This window comes from Rosa rugosa, chromosome 5, assembly GCF_958449725.1.
Source record: "Rosa rugosa chromosome 5, drRosRugo1.1, whole genome shotgun sequence".
NCBI classification, from domain to species: domain Eukaryota; kingdom Viridiplantae; phylum Streptophyta; class Magnoliopsida; order Rosales; family Rosaceae; genus Rosa; species Rosa rugosa.
The window spans coordinates 26,460,811-26,473,046 of NC_084824.1; the positions used below are offsets into that span (position 1 = coordinate 26,460,811).

Sequence of the window (12,236 nt, forward strand, 5' to 3'; positions counted from 1 at the left end):
TAATATTTATGATTTACATTGGAGTATGTATAGAGTTGGAGAATGTAGGATTCTGAGGACGAGGTGTCCGAAGTTTGACGGTTATGGATAACCGGAGTGTTTGTGTACTGAGGACGGGGATGTCCAAAGTGCGACGGTTTATTATTAACCGAAGTTGTGTACTGAGGACGGGGATGTCCAAAGTGCGACGGTTTATTATTAACCGAAGTTGTGTACCGAGGACGGGGATGTCCAAAGTGCGACGGTTTATTATTAACCGAAGTATATGGTGCTGAGGACGGGGATGTCCAAAGCGCGACGGTTATAGTGTTAACCGAAGTATTTTTGCCGTTGCTTGACCCTAGGCCAAGGTGTCAGAGGTAACGAGGCAGTTAGAGCTCTAACGTGTTATTGGGATGGACCAGAGTGGTGTTATGTGGGTTGGGTGTTTGCAGGACCAGTGTGGTGTATTGTGATTTGAGGATTGTGAAAATGTATTCCTTGTGGTTTTCCATGAGTGGTTTGATGTCTCTTTGCAGACGTAATACTGTTGAATTTTACTTGAATTGTAATTTAATAAATCAACAGTTCTTTCTTGTTTACTCATACTGGCTGTAAAAAGCTTACCGGGTTTTGTGTTGTTGCAACTCCCGGTACACTATTCAAATTGTGTAGCGGGTAATCCTACAGGACAGGAGAACCAGGACGGTGATCGTGCGGTTAGAGCAATGGTTATAGTTTTACAGCAATTGTAATAGTGAGGCGAGTTAAGCTCATTTGAGCCTTACAATTTGATTTGGTGGGAGTGTGCTGTAATAAATAACTTGAGGATTTGGGTTATTGTAAATTTGAGAGTTGTGAAGTGTGGTTGTTTGTGAGAAAAAAATTCAGGATGTTAGTTGTAATTTGTTATTATTCATGTTTCGGATTTGAATTGATTATTCAAAATTCGGGGCGTGACATCATCGACACCGGAGAACCTTGGTCCAACGCTGGAGAACCATGATCGAGCTCCGGAGAGCCCTCGTCGAGCACCGGAGGGGTTGGGTCGAGCGCTGGTGGGCTTGGAACGCCTGAGGGCCTACGTCGAACGCCGGGAGGCCTACGTTGTACCTCGGAGAGGCTGGGTCCAGAGTGCTTGGGTCAAGCGCCGAACGCCGGAAGGGCTGGGTCGAGCGCCGGAGGGGCTGGAACGTTGCCGGAGCTGGAGGTCAGTTGGGGGGAGAGAGAGAGAGAGGAGAGAGAGAGAGATCGGGGATGAGAAAGTGATTACCCAGTGGCAGTATGTAATTTATTAATTAAGCAGAGGGCATAATAGTCATTTCTCTTTAATTTGGGTTAGTAGGAATAAAAATCTGTTGTTGGGGTAAGTGAGATAATTTTAGCTTATTTTGGGGCTTTTGATCAAGAACCCTAAAGAATTATCACACTCAACTTGCAATAAAAATTTGGTTTCAATCAAACAGGCAGAACAATCCTTAAATAATTTTACAATCCACAAAGTCACCAATATACATTGGTTTTATTTCTTTCAAAACGTACATTAACATCCACCATAGTAGCCATATAGCTATAGCAGGAAAATTCAAATCATAAGTCTAGCTAGGTAATGCCCAAGCATCACAGTGCATCGGCCATGCCCCCTTCTTTATTCTAGCGAAAGATAACATAACATAGTCCATCATTACTAGTATTGAAGGACTTAAAACACCAATTAAGCCAGCACTTAATGATGTGCAATAGGACCGTCAGTGTGGCAGCACTTGTAACTGATAATAGTCTCCATACTACGGTGGCAATCAGGGCACTTCATCGAATCTGGAACCTTTCCGTTAGACCCCGGAATGTCCACACGGCAGCAAGGTTGACGGCTACCTTGAATAATCGTCCCATAGTAGGTTGTGAAACAAAACTCAAACCCGTTCTCCTTGACAGGGTCCTTCCATTTCTCAAAGTCCTCTACCACCTTCAACACCGAGACACCATGAGCCGTGACCAACACAGTCGACCCTTTGCAAAGCACTGCCCATCCACTTTCGTTTTTGTAAGAGAGAAGCTTCTGGATTTCTTCACTGACCGAGTCGACCTGCCATTGGCCTGTGGTTAAGAACAGGCTTTCTACACCGGTCCAGAAGCGGCCTAGAACGCCATGGTCATCTTCTCCTTTGCTGTCTTTTCCAACGCAAACCAATTCTATCTTTGCTTCCTTGAAGATTGGATCTTTTGCAAGGGCAGTTGCTCTATTTTTAAAATTCTGAATCCATACGTTGTCTTTACCGCCATAGAAGAAGATGTACTTATTTTCTTTGATCTGTTTGAGGATAACAAATTTAATTGTCATTGTTGACAACAACTTTTTCCTCAACTATTGTGTAATTGCTTCATTATTCAATAAATATGGTCTTTCAATAATGTTACAAATGTGAATGTAGCGAAACTGTATTAATAATTAATGGAGATTGACTTCTAGTTCCGTGCGGTAGACCTGATGATCGTGAATAAGTGTACGACTAGTTGTCCTACCATTTCATGGAGTTGATTCATTAATGTAATGTGTTGATGCAGTAATGCACTGCGAGGTAGAAAGTAATAAAGGCAATAAATAGTAACTCGTGAGTTTAAATATGCACTTTGATCGGTAGAAGAAAATTACCCAAGTGGGCAGAGATGGGTGGATTCCGTTAACAACGGAGGAAACCCATTGTTCTCCATCAGAATGTGACAGTTCTGCTTCTCTTGTCTCTGTGAAAGGGAAGGCCTTTACTCCCCATACCCGAACCATGTGGACAGCGTTAGGGTGTTCGACCTTTCCATGTGGGTTCATCACCACCATCGTAGGCCTACCCTTGAAGTTCCAGTCCTTCTTGATGTACTTGATGCCTGCTATAGGTCCAGGGTACTGCACCGTAAACCACGGCATCTTGTTCTTCAGGATATCGAACTTCTTTCTCAGGTCATCAGTCCATTGCTCCACAATTGGTATCCAGACAATGTTATACTGATTGTCTTTCTTTGTGAACTCGTGGATCGGTTTTAGAATCGAAATGTCGTCATCCGTAATGTCTAGACTGGAAATGAACAATAGCACATTCTTCCTGCTTAGGATGTTGATGTTAACCTGTTAAACCAATTAGTCACGATTAAACTTCACTATAGTAGTAACAATTTGTAGAGAAGTGATGTCACTAGAGATGATTTGCAAACCGTTTGCTTAGTTGAACCATCGACGAGTGGCTGGACATTATCCTTTGTAAATATTAATCCCTTGAAAACCTCCATAATTTCAGTAGGCGTTTGGAACAATTTCTTGATCCTTATGTAAGTCTCTTCCTCCTCTGCATTATACAGCAATAATAACTCTTCAACATATCATTTCCAAGGGCAACCAATTGAATATAATTAAATTCAATTAAACTAGTAACCCACCAATATATGTTTTGCAACCTCTCAGCTGAATCGGTAGCTTGTTAAGGACATAGTGAATTTTTTGAGAATAGGGGGCTAGATCAAACTCCTTGTCCCTGAAAACATTGGTAAATATAATAAATTAAATTGCCAGCTATAAATTAAATGGGGGTAAATATTATAAACTGGTACATGATAGTATTCAATATTCAATGTCCAACAACACAATACAACATATTTACATACGGTTAATAACTTAATATTATTTGTTGTAAATGGATGTGAAATAATTCAGTAAAACGATGGAGAAGAACTTACTCATCACTAGTTAGTATAGTGATCTTAGTGGCACAAGCAACAACAGTGATGATAGCCCAATAGACATCAACCGGAATATGTTCCGATGCTATCGACAAACCGGGGAATTCTTTTGGGAGATAACGGGAATACTAATTGAACTGGTCGATGCATTCGATCACTTGTAGTGTGTCCTTGATCAGATTGTTAAGCTGAAGAATTGATTGCCTGCGCTTTTGCAGCTCCGTTGGCTTGAGAAGAACAGGGACTCGTTTGAGGATTGCAATTGATTTGGCAAGGTGGTCTGATTCGCGAAGCTGCGCAAGGAGCCAGAATTCACCATATTCCATAGCAAAAGCAGCTAGGGTCAGTGATGCCTTTGCTTCCCATGAATACTTTGAGAGCTTGTTGAGTATTGCCACTGTTGTGTTGTGGGCGATTTCGTCACCAGGAGGCTTGCATTGCATCTGAAAAATTCAAATATGTCACATTGTCACTGTGAAACTATAAAAACAATTTACAATATTTATGGTGAAAATTATGGATTTTCACAAGTAATGACTAATGACCTCGCAGGAGATTCCCTTTAGAGTGCACAATGGTACGCTAAACCCGGCTTTGGGGTTTTTCTCCTCTATGTTGTCCACATGCACTTGGATACCCTGCAACAACCACAAGAATGTAGCAGTCACTACCAAAACAAGAACAAAAACGGCATTTTCTATCAACTAAAAAATCATTGGTCATTCTTGCACACATTATAATCACGAAATATATAGTTATATACCTGCACTATTTCATCAACATTTTGGGTTGCATGCTTGATGATATTCTCAACAATGATGAAGAGAGAATCATCATCCAAGGTCTCATCAGCATGGACATGAGTCGTGTAAATCTCCTGCAAGATCTGCTTGTCAGACATGGCAAACAGGCTAAACTCCTCATCAATGGTTTTGTGAGGAGCGTGGACTGCTGCGGCTACCTTGGTAGCCACATTGTATGCTAGGCCTAACATGATGATGGTGGCTTAAAGGCAGGGATGGAGAGAACAAAGAATGCTACGCTTATCGTTAATGGCTTGTGTTTGCTGTTGGTGGTGCAGTGGTGCTGCTCTTGCAACAGGGATATTTATAGCCATATTTAGGTTGTATGTAGTCCCTGAGTTGGCTCCGTTTGAAGATTATTCCACGTGAAGGGTTTGGATTGAACTTTGAGAACCAGATAACAAGTTAACAACACACGTGAATTTAATGTTGGAACCCTAATTAACTGTGTTTGCTGGTAGTTTTCATGCATTTGCCAGCTACGTACACCCAAAGAGAACAGATAATAAGGGTCTTTATCCAATAATATCTAATTAAACGCAGATAAATTTCCCAAAATACCCTCATCTACACAAAACAAACCCAGCAACCTCTTATTCCCTTTCTCTTCTCATAAGTTAGGAACAGCACTCTAGGGTTCGAGATTCATGTTCCGGTGGGAACGCTTCAGTTTGAAACATATTTGATGAGTTTTTCAATTAATTATCTAAATAAAATAAAAGAATATATTATTAAAGAGGAGAAATTCTTTCAAGAGTTGAGAAAGGTACAAATCATCTTCACAGCTGAATAGGCAATCATCTCAATGGAATTGATTTGTTGTCTCTAACCCCAAGATCAAGAAGAAATATTCATTGCATAATGGATTCCACTAGTTGATTGAGGCAAGAATAAATTTATTAAGACTTCTCTCCACATAAATCAATCCTTAGTGACGTTACTGCTGGGTATAGAATAGAAAAACTCAATGGGTGTTCAGCGATGGGGCAATAATGGAAAAACTAATTGAGTTTATTATATATTTTAAATTTAAATAAGTTGCTGAATATATTTAGATTTTTGCTTGGTCCATTTAGAAACACTCGATAATAATTACTGAACGACTTTGCAGGTCTTCCAGAGACTCAAGAGATGATAGTTAGATCTAGATCTTAAGCTTTAAAACGTATGAATGTATGATGTAAGCAATAAGCAAAACAATGACGCTGATCATCGATCGAACAGTCTTTTATTAATCTTAGTACGTTTTTAATTAACTTTATTTCTTAATTAACTGTTATTCTAATTAGCTGTCAATTTAAGATTAACAAGTAAAATGTCAAACGCGTCAGTAATGATCTTGCACATGCATGAAATAAATCAGCAAATAGTAACTAAAGATCCTGTTATGAGTGACGTCAACTCATATGATGTAGGCAATAACTAAAACAATGACGAATAGCTCTGGGGAATTTGTGTGAACAAATGGGTGTATTTCATGGTTCTGGATCGGATCTGAAAATAGACAACCCATAGTTGACTCCAATGTTAAACTGATATTCATAATTAACTAGGCTGCGGGTCTTTTTGTTATTTACTTATTTTTGAATAATCGTTGCAGATATTTTTATTAATAAATGTAAGATCAGAATGATCATTGTATATCATCCCCCTATTATCTACGGATATAGACAAGAAGTTGTGATAAAAAAATTACCTCGGTGATTGAAAGAACCCGCCTCGGATTTCACCTTGAAATTCGAAGTGGGCCTGCGGGGCCTACCTTAAGAGAAACTCTATCTAAAATTTGGCAAAATATATCTTAAGGCCCCGTTTGATTCGCATAAATTAATCATTGGGAAAAGAAAGTTGTTCATTTCTTGCGTTTGAAGATGCAAAAAGAAAAGAAATACTTTCATGAAGCAAAGGAAAATAGGGGGGAGATGGTTAATTCCATACTCCAAATGATCTCTTTTCCTCCCTCTTTCCATGCAATTGTTACTCATAACACATTACTTTATTGCATTAATTACAAACTTTTTAACAACTTGCCGGACAACTTTCCTTATATAACCAAACATTTTGAATGGAAAGTTTTTCGAAAAATTCATTTCCATTCCAATGGGAGAGACAAATGAATTATTTTCCTTCCCGCGAACCAAACGAGGCCTAAAAGTAGACTTCCCAAACCTGTGGAAACATTTAAACACTTTCAAGAATTCCAACTCCAAAAACCAACATGCTCTCCTCAACATTCAACTCCCACAATGTAATATAAAGGTAATCTTAAACACAATTCCCGAATCTCAATTTATCAAACTATAGCAATTTGGCAATCAGAATAGTCTAGATCAGGAACTGAAATAAAATACAAGTAGGTTAACACATATAACCTACAACAGAGATGAAGGTGGTGGGCATTATACATCAATGCTTAGTTGCTTACGCACACTCGACATCAACCTATGCGCAGACTGGGCACGAAAAATAAAAAGGTCCAGGGAAAATCATTTAGAAAAACCGTTACAATGAGTGGACGAAAAATAAATAATTTCAGGGAAATAAAAATAAATTGTAATGTTTCATATAAAACCAATCATGCAGTAAAGTCTCTTGAAAATACTCTTAACTAACATCTAGTATTGAAATCTCAAAAGAATACGTAAATCAACTCAAAATCCGTTTCAAATCCTCTGATAAAGATATCTAGAAATATACTGCAAATTTTCTCATTTTAAATACCATTCCCAAATCATTTCAAAAAGGAGAGTAAAATTTGCACTCCCTAAATTACAATCTGCACTCCTTTTTCATTTCTTTAATACTTTTTATATGCATTTTAATTTTTCCAGTCTAATATTCCACATTTGCCCCTTAAAATTCTCAGATTTCACAACAAACACACTCTCTCTATATTTCAAATCTGGGTTCGCGGAATCTAGGTAGCACTGTAGTAGAGTGTTTTCCCATAAAATAATAATTATTTTCTTCGGCAAATTTTTCTAAATCTTTATTTTCATATCCTCTGAAGTAGTTATCATGATAAGAATTGAATCCAATTTGGAAACCATTGCGAGTTGCGGCAGTGGCGGAGCCAGGAATTTAGGTTTACTGGGGCACACAAAAAAATAAAAATATAAAAACATACAAAATCTTTAAATGTAATTTCTTTTTATTACAATGATTTGTCCTCGACGAGATTTCATATTTTGAAATCGTTGCATGATAGCCTCATTATCTATACTAGTAAAAATGTCTTTCTCAATATATGAAATCAAGCAATCATTCATAAACTTGTCACCCATTCGACTGCGTAAACGAGTCTTTACAATGTTCATAGCAAAAAATACTATTTCTACACTTGCAGTCGCAACTAATACAATCAATGCTAACAACAAAAGTAAGTACATTGGTGAATATGTGTCACATCTTTTTTGGTATGAACTATATGTCACAAATTTGTCTTATATATTTTTAGAAATTTTTTATTGAATTTAAAATTCTGTAAGTAAAAAGAAATATGAATCTTTAATCGTAACAAATTCTATTATTGATGTCAAAGAAATTTAGGAAAAAAAAATATTATATAATATTACTAAAAGTTCAAACGTGTGCCTCCTCAAACAATCCCATAAAAAAAAAAAAAAGTCTCTTCAGATTAAGTTGAGAAAAAATAATATAAAAATCTATAATACAAATATGATATTATTATAATATTAAACTATATACATATATTAATTTTTTTCTGAAAATATGAGTGGGGCACGGGACCCAGTGGGCCCCTGCCTCCCTCCGCCCCTGAGTTGTGGTCTCTGGTTCTCTGGGAGAATAAACTTCTGGCGAAAAGAAAAAGAGATATGCACTTGCAAGATGGATGATCATTAATTGACCTCGTCTTGCAATCCATATTTGATATTTGAAGTCGTTTTAAAGAAAATACATTGTGGATTTATATTTGGCTAAAATCATCTCTGTCCCTAAATAGGTAGCTGAAATGAAAAAAAAGTTTCAAGGGAAGCAAAACCGAAATGACATGTCTTTTATATTGACTATTGGTTTAGAAATATGAATCTGCTATATTAACTTATCATCAACCTCTCCAAAAAGAAAACGCCCAGATTCGTTGTCAAATGAAGCAGGACATGATACCAAATCTGATGCCCAGATTGTACACTTATTTGAACCACAAAATCTTCTAAATTTGATTTTGTTTTCTGGGTTTTGTTATTTTCCTTCTTAGTTTTCAATCACAATAGAAATTCATCATACTAGAGAAGCAAATTGATCAAAATAGACAAAGATTGTTGGATTGTAAAACCAAGAGACAGATGGAGAACGTTGTCCTTGCTCAAATTTCTACAAGGATCCTTCATGAACAAGACCCAGCACCTTTAACGTGGTCAGCTTCGAGAGCAACCCGAAGAGCTAGCTTAACTTCCCAGAATAAGAAGAGCCTATAATGGTAGACCAGATGCAACTTAGAAAATGGAAGACACTACACAAACGCCAAATTCAGAGGAAGAATTAATCATCTTAGGACTTTCATTTTCTTTGTTATTTATACATGAGAGATAGATGAGAGTGATGAAACTAAAATCAAAACAAAGAAGGGAAATCATTTTTCTAGAGAGGAGAGACAAGGAAAGAGTCAGAAACTTTTTCCGTTGTTAGTTCAAGAAAGAAGTTGTGATATGTACGGGTAATAATGGAAATACATATGAGGAGAACATATAAAAATATTTTAAAATAAGAGTGGGAGTGCAAATTTCACTCCCCTTTAGAAATCTCAAAATAGATTGATATCTTAAACTGCATATCCCCTTCAAAAGTTGTGATAGTTAAAGGGTACTGCCGTCTAACTATCTCATGTCGTCTAGAGGGTATTGTTGGCCAGATGACGCATCGAATGGTACTACCGACCGGAATACTATGAGGGGATAGTTAGAGGGTACTGGCGACTAACTATCACATGACATCTGAAGGGTACCAGATAACGTATCAAAGGGTACTGTCGATCGGAATATATATTCTGGAGGGTACTGCCGACCGGAATATTGTCTGGAAGGTACTTGTGAGCCGCGGAAAATTTATCGAGCTTAATTGAGATAGTTCTGTTGAAATAAAACCAGAATATGTGTAGGTTACTTGACCTAGTTGTAATAGGATTTAGAATTAGAGATATTCATAGATATCTGATTAATTGTTTGATTATCTTTCCTTGTACAACTCTGATTCTATGTCTTGTAATCCTCTATATAAAGAGGCCCCTATTATCAATGAAAGCACGACTCAATTCTCTCCCAATTTTAGTTTTCTTTAAACACGTTATCAGCACGAAGCCCTAACCCTGAAACCCTAAATTCGTAGCCTTCAAATCCCAGAAACCTCCGCCGCCCACCTTGAAGCTCTTAACTCCAGGAATCCAGAACCGGCGGCGCCACCCCAAGAACCGGCCGGAAAAACACCGAACCGGCCACTAGAAGAAGTAGAAAATCCCTTGTCCGGTTCGCACCCTTCCAGTCCACCTTTGACCACCATATTTTGTCACCACCAGAGCCTTGAGTCCAGATTCCGAGAACCGAAAAAAATATTCTCGGAACCGGCCAAAAGACACCCGAACCGCCCACCAGAAGCTACTGCATCTTGAACCGCCACCTGCTATTCCAGTTTTATTCCATCTCTGTTCCAGATGAGCCTAGAAAAAAAAAAAAAAGAACGAAGCCTAGCCCAGAGGAAAAGGAAGGAAGCTTTTGGCCCAGAAGAAAAAAAGGAGAAAGAAAGGGACAGAAGCCCAAAGGCCCACTGAAGCATCTGCCACGTTAGCACCTGCCACGTCTGCAACAGTCAGTGCCATGTCATCAGCCGGTGCCACGTCAGTAGCCCCAGCGACAGGTCACCGCCGGCCACTTTTCCGGCCAAATTTTCCGGCGACCTATTTCAAGGTATTTTTTTCTAAAAGTTCCCGTTTTTGATTTTTTATTTCAATTTCTCTTCTTTTTTCGGGGACATGCAAACTCCCTTCTTCTACCCCCCTTTCTTCATCATAGAGGAGACCAAATTAAGCTGAACTGTGGGGGTTGGTGCTCACTCCAAGCTTGGAGCTTGTAGAGTTCTCCAAAGAGTTTGTTGAGATGAAACGATCGACCACAAACATCATTGTTTCGATCTAATCCAACCCCTCTTGGAATCAAATTTCTTGGAAGTGACTACGCTCGGAAATTCCTAATTTCTTGGAAGCGACTACGCTCAGAAATTTTTATTGTTTTCGTGGTAGCCTTTTCGCTCCGAAACTAACCCTAATCTTTTGTTGTTTTTCAAGATGAGTAACCTGAACAAGTTGAGCTTCACTCCACTAGAGACAACAGGCACAGGATACCACAAGTGGGTCCGTGATGTGCGCCAGCATCTTAAGGCTGATGGGATCCTAAGTACGATCCAAGAGCCAAGTCAAAATGTGCATGCTTACTCCTTAACAAGCTGCCGCTTTTGAAGCGAATAGAGCTACGAGAGAGGCCAATGAAGCTAAAGCCATAATTCTCATGACAAGGCACATGAATGACACGCTCCAGAATGAGTACCTCAATGAGGAAGACCCAAGAAAACTGTGGGTAGAACTCGAGCAGCGTTTTGGCAACTTCATGACTCCCTGCTTCCTGATTTAGAAGTGAGATGGCATAGCCTCCGCTTATGTGATTTCAAGTCTGTACTTGACAATAATTCGAAAGCACTTCGTATCAAGTCTTTGATGGAATTCTGTGGGCAGAAAATCACTGATACGATATTGATCGAGAAGACTCTCTCTACTTTCCCCGTCTCTGCATTGATGATAGCCAAGAACTATCAGATTGATGTCAATGACGGACGCATCACAAGATTTCATGAGCTTATTGGAGCCATGAATGTAGCTGAAAAGCACGACAACATACTTGTGAAGAACTATAACTCTAAACCCATGGGAGAAAATCCAATTCCGGAGTCTAATTATAGTCGCGCCCCTAAGGGAGGACGCTAGGAGCGAAACCCTAAGGAAACCGCCAAGATAGGCGTGCACGGAACCGTAGAGGTCAATGTGTGAAGAGAGAGAGAGGCAGAGCCTCCAGCTATGGTGGTGGCTCCACCAAGGATCATAGCCGTCCCCATGATGATGCTTGTCTTCGGTGTGGAGCGTCCAAACATTGGGCTAAAGCATGTAATGCACCCCTGAATGTTGCTAACACGTACAAGACGTATCGTGAAGCAAGGGAAGCAAATTACATGGAGTAAGAAGATCAAGATGATGATCTCGCTCTAAGGGTTGAAGACTTCAAAGGCCAAGATCCAGAGACTGGCGATTTTGATTAAGTCTTTTTATTTTCCAAGAGATGTAATAGGCAATTGCCATATATTTTTGTAGTAGATGTCAAGGGTTTAGTCTTTCTTCAAAGTAGGCTCACCCAAAGTAAGTGTGATGTCTAGGAAGGTTCTGAGATTAGTGGTACTGAAGCGAACCTTGCTCCACCGACATCTCTCTACTCACCTGGTCACATTTATTCTGGAGTTACCGAAAGAAGTTAGACGACTACCATTGTTTTTCATTAGCTAGCATTTTTAGATTTTCTTTGATCAAAGAGACAATAATGTAACTCTGTTGGCTTATGAATAAAATTTCGAGTCCTTTTCATTATGACTCCATTTTGATTCTGAGCATATTACTTTGTGACTACGATGGCTGGGTCATCAGTATTAATTCAAGGACATGGAATAACCCAA

General features: G+C 38.9%; 1 pseudogene; it reads right to left on the reverse strand.

Annotated features, from left to right (window-relative positions):
• Positions 1-1,437: 1,437 nt before the first annotated feature.
• Positions 1,438-4,699, reverse strand: LOC133712804 (protein SIEVE ELEMENT OCCLUSION B-like; annotated as a pseudogene).
• Between the last annotated feature and the right edge of the window lie 7,537 nt (positions 4,700-12,236).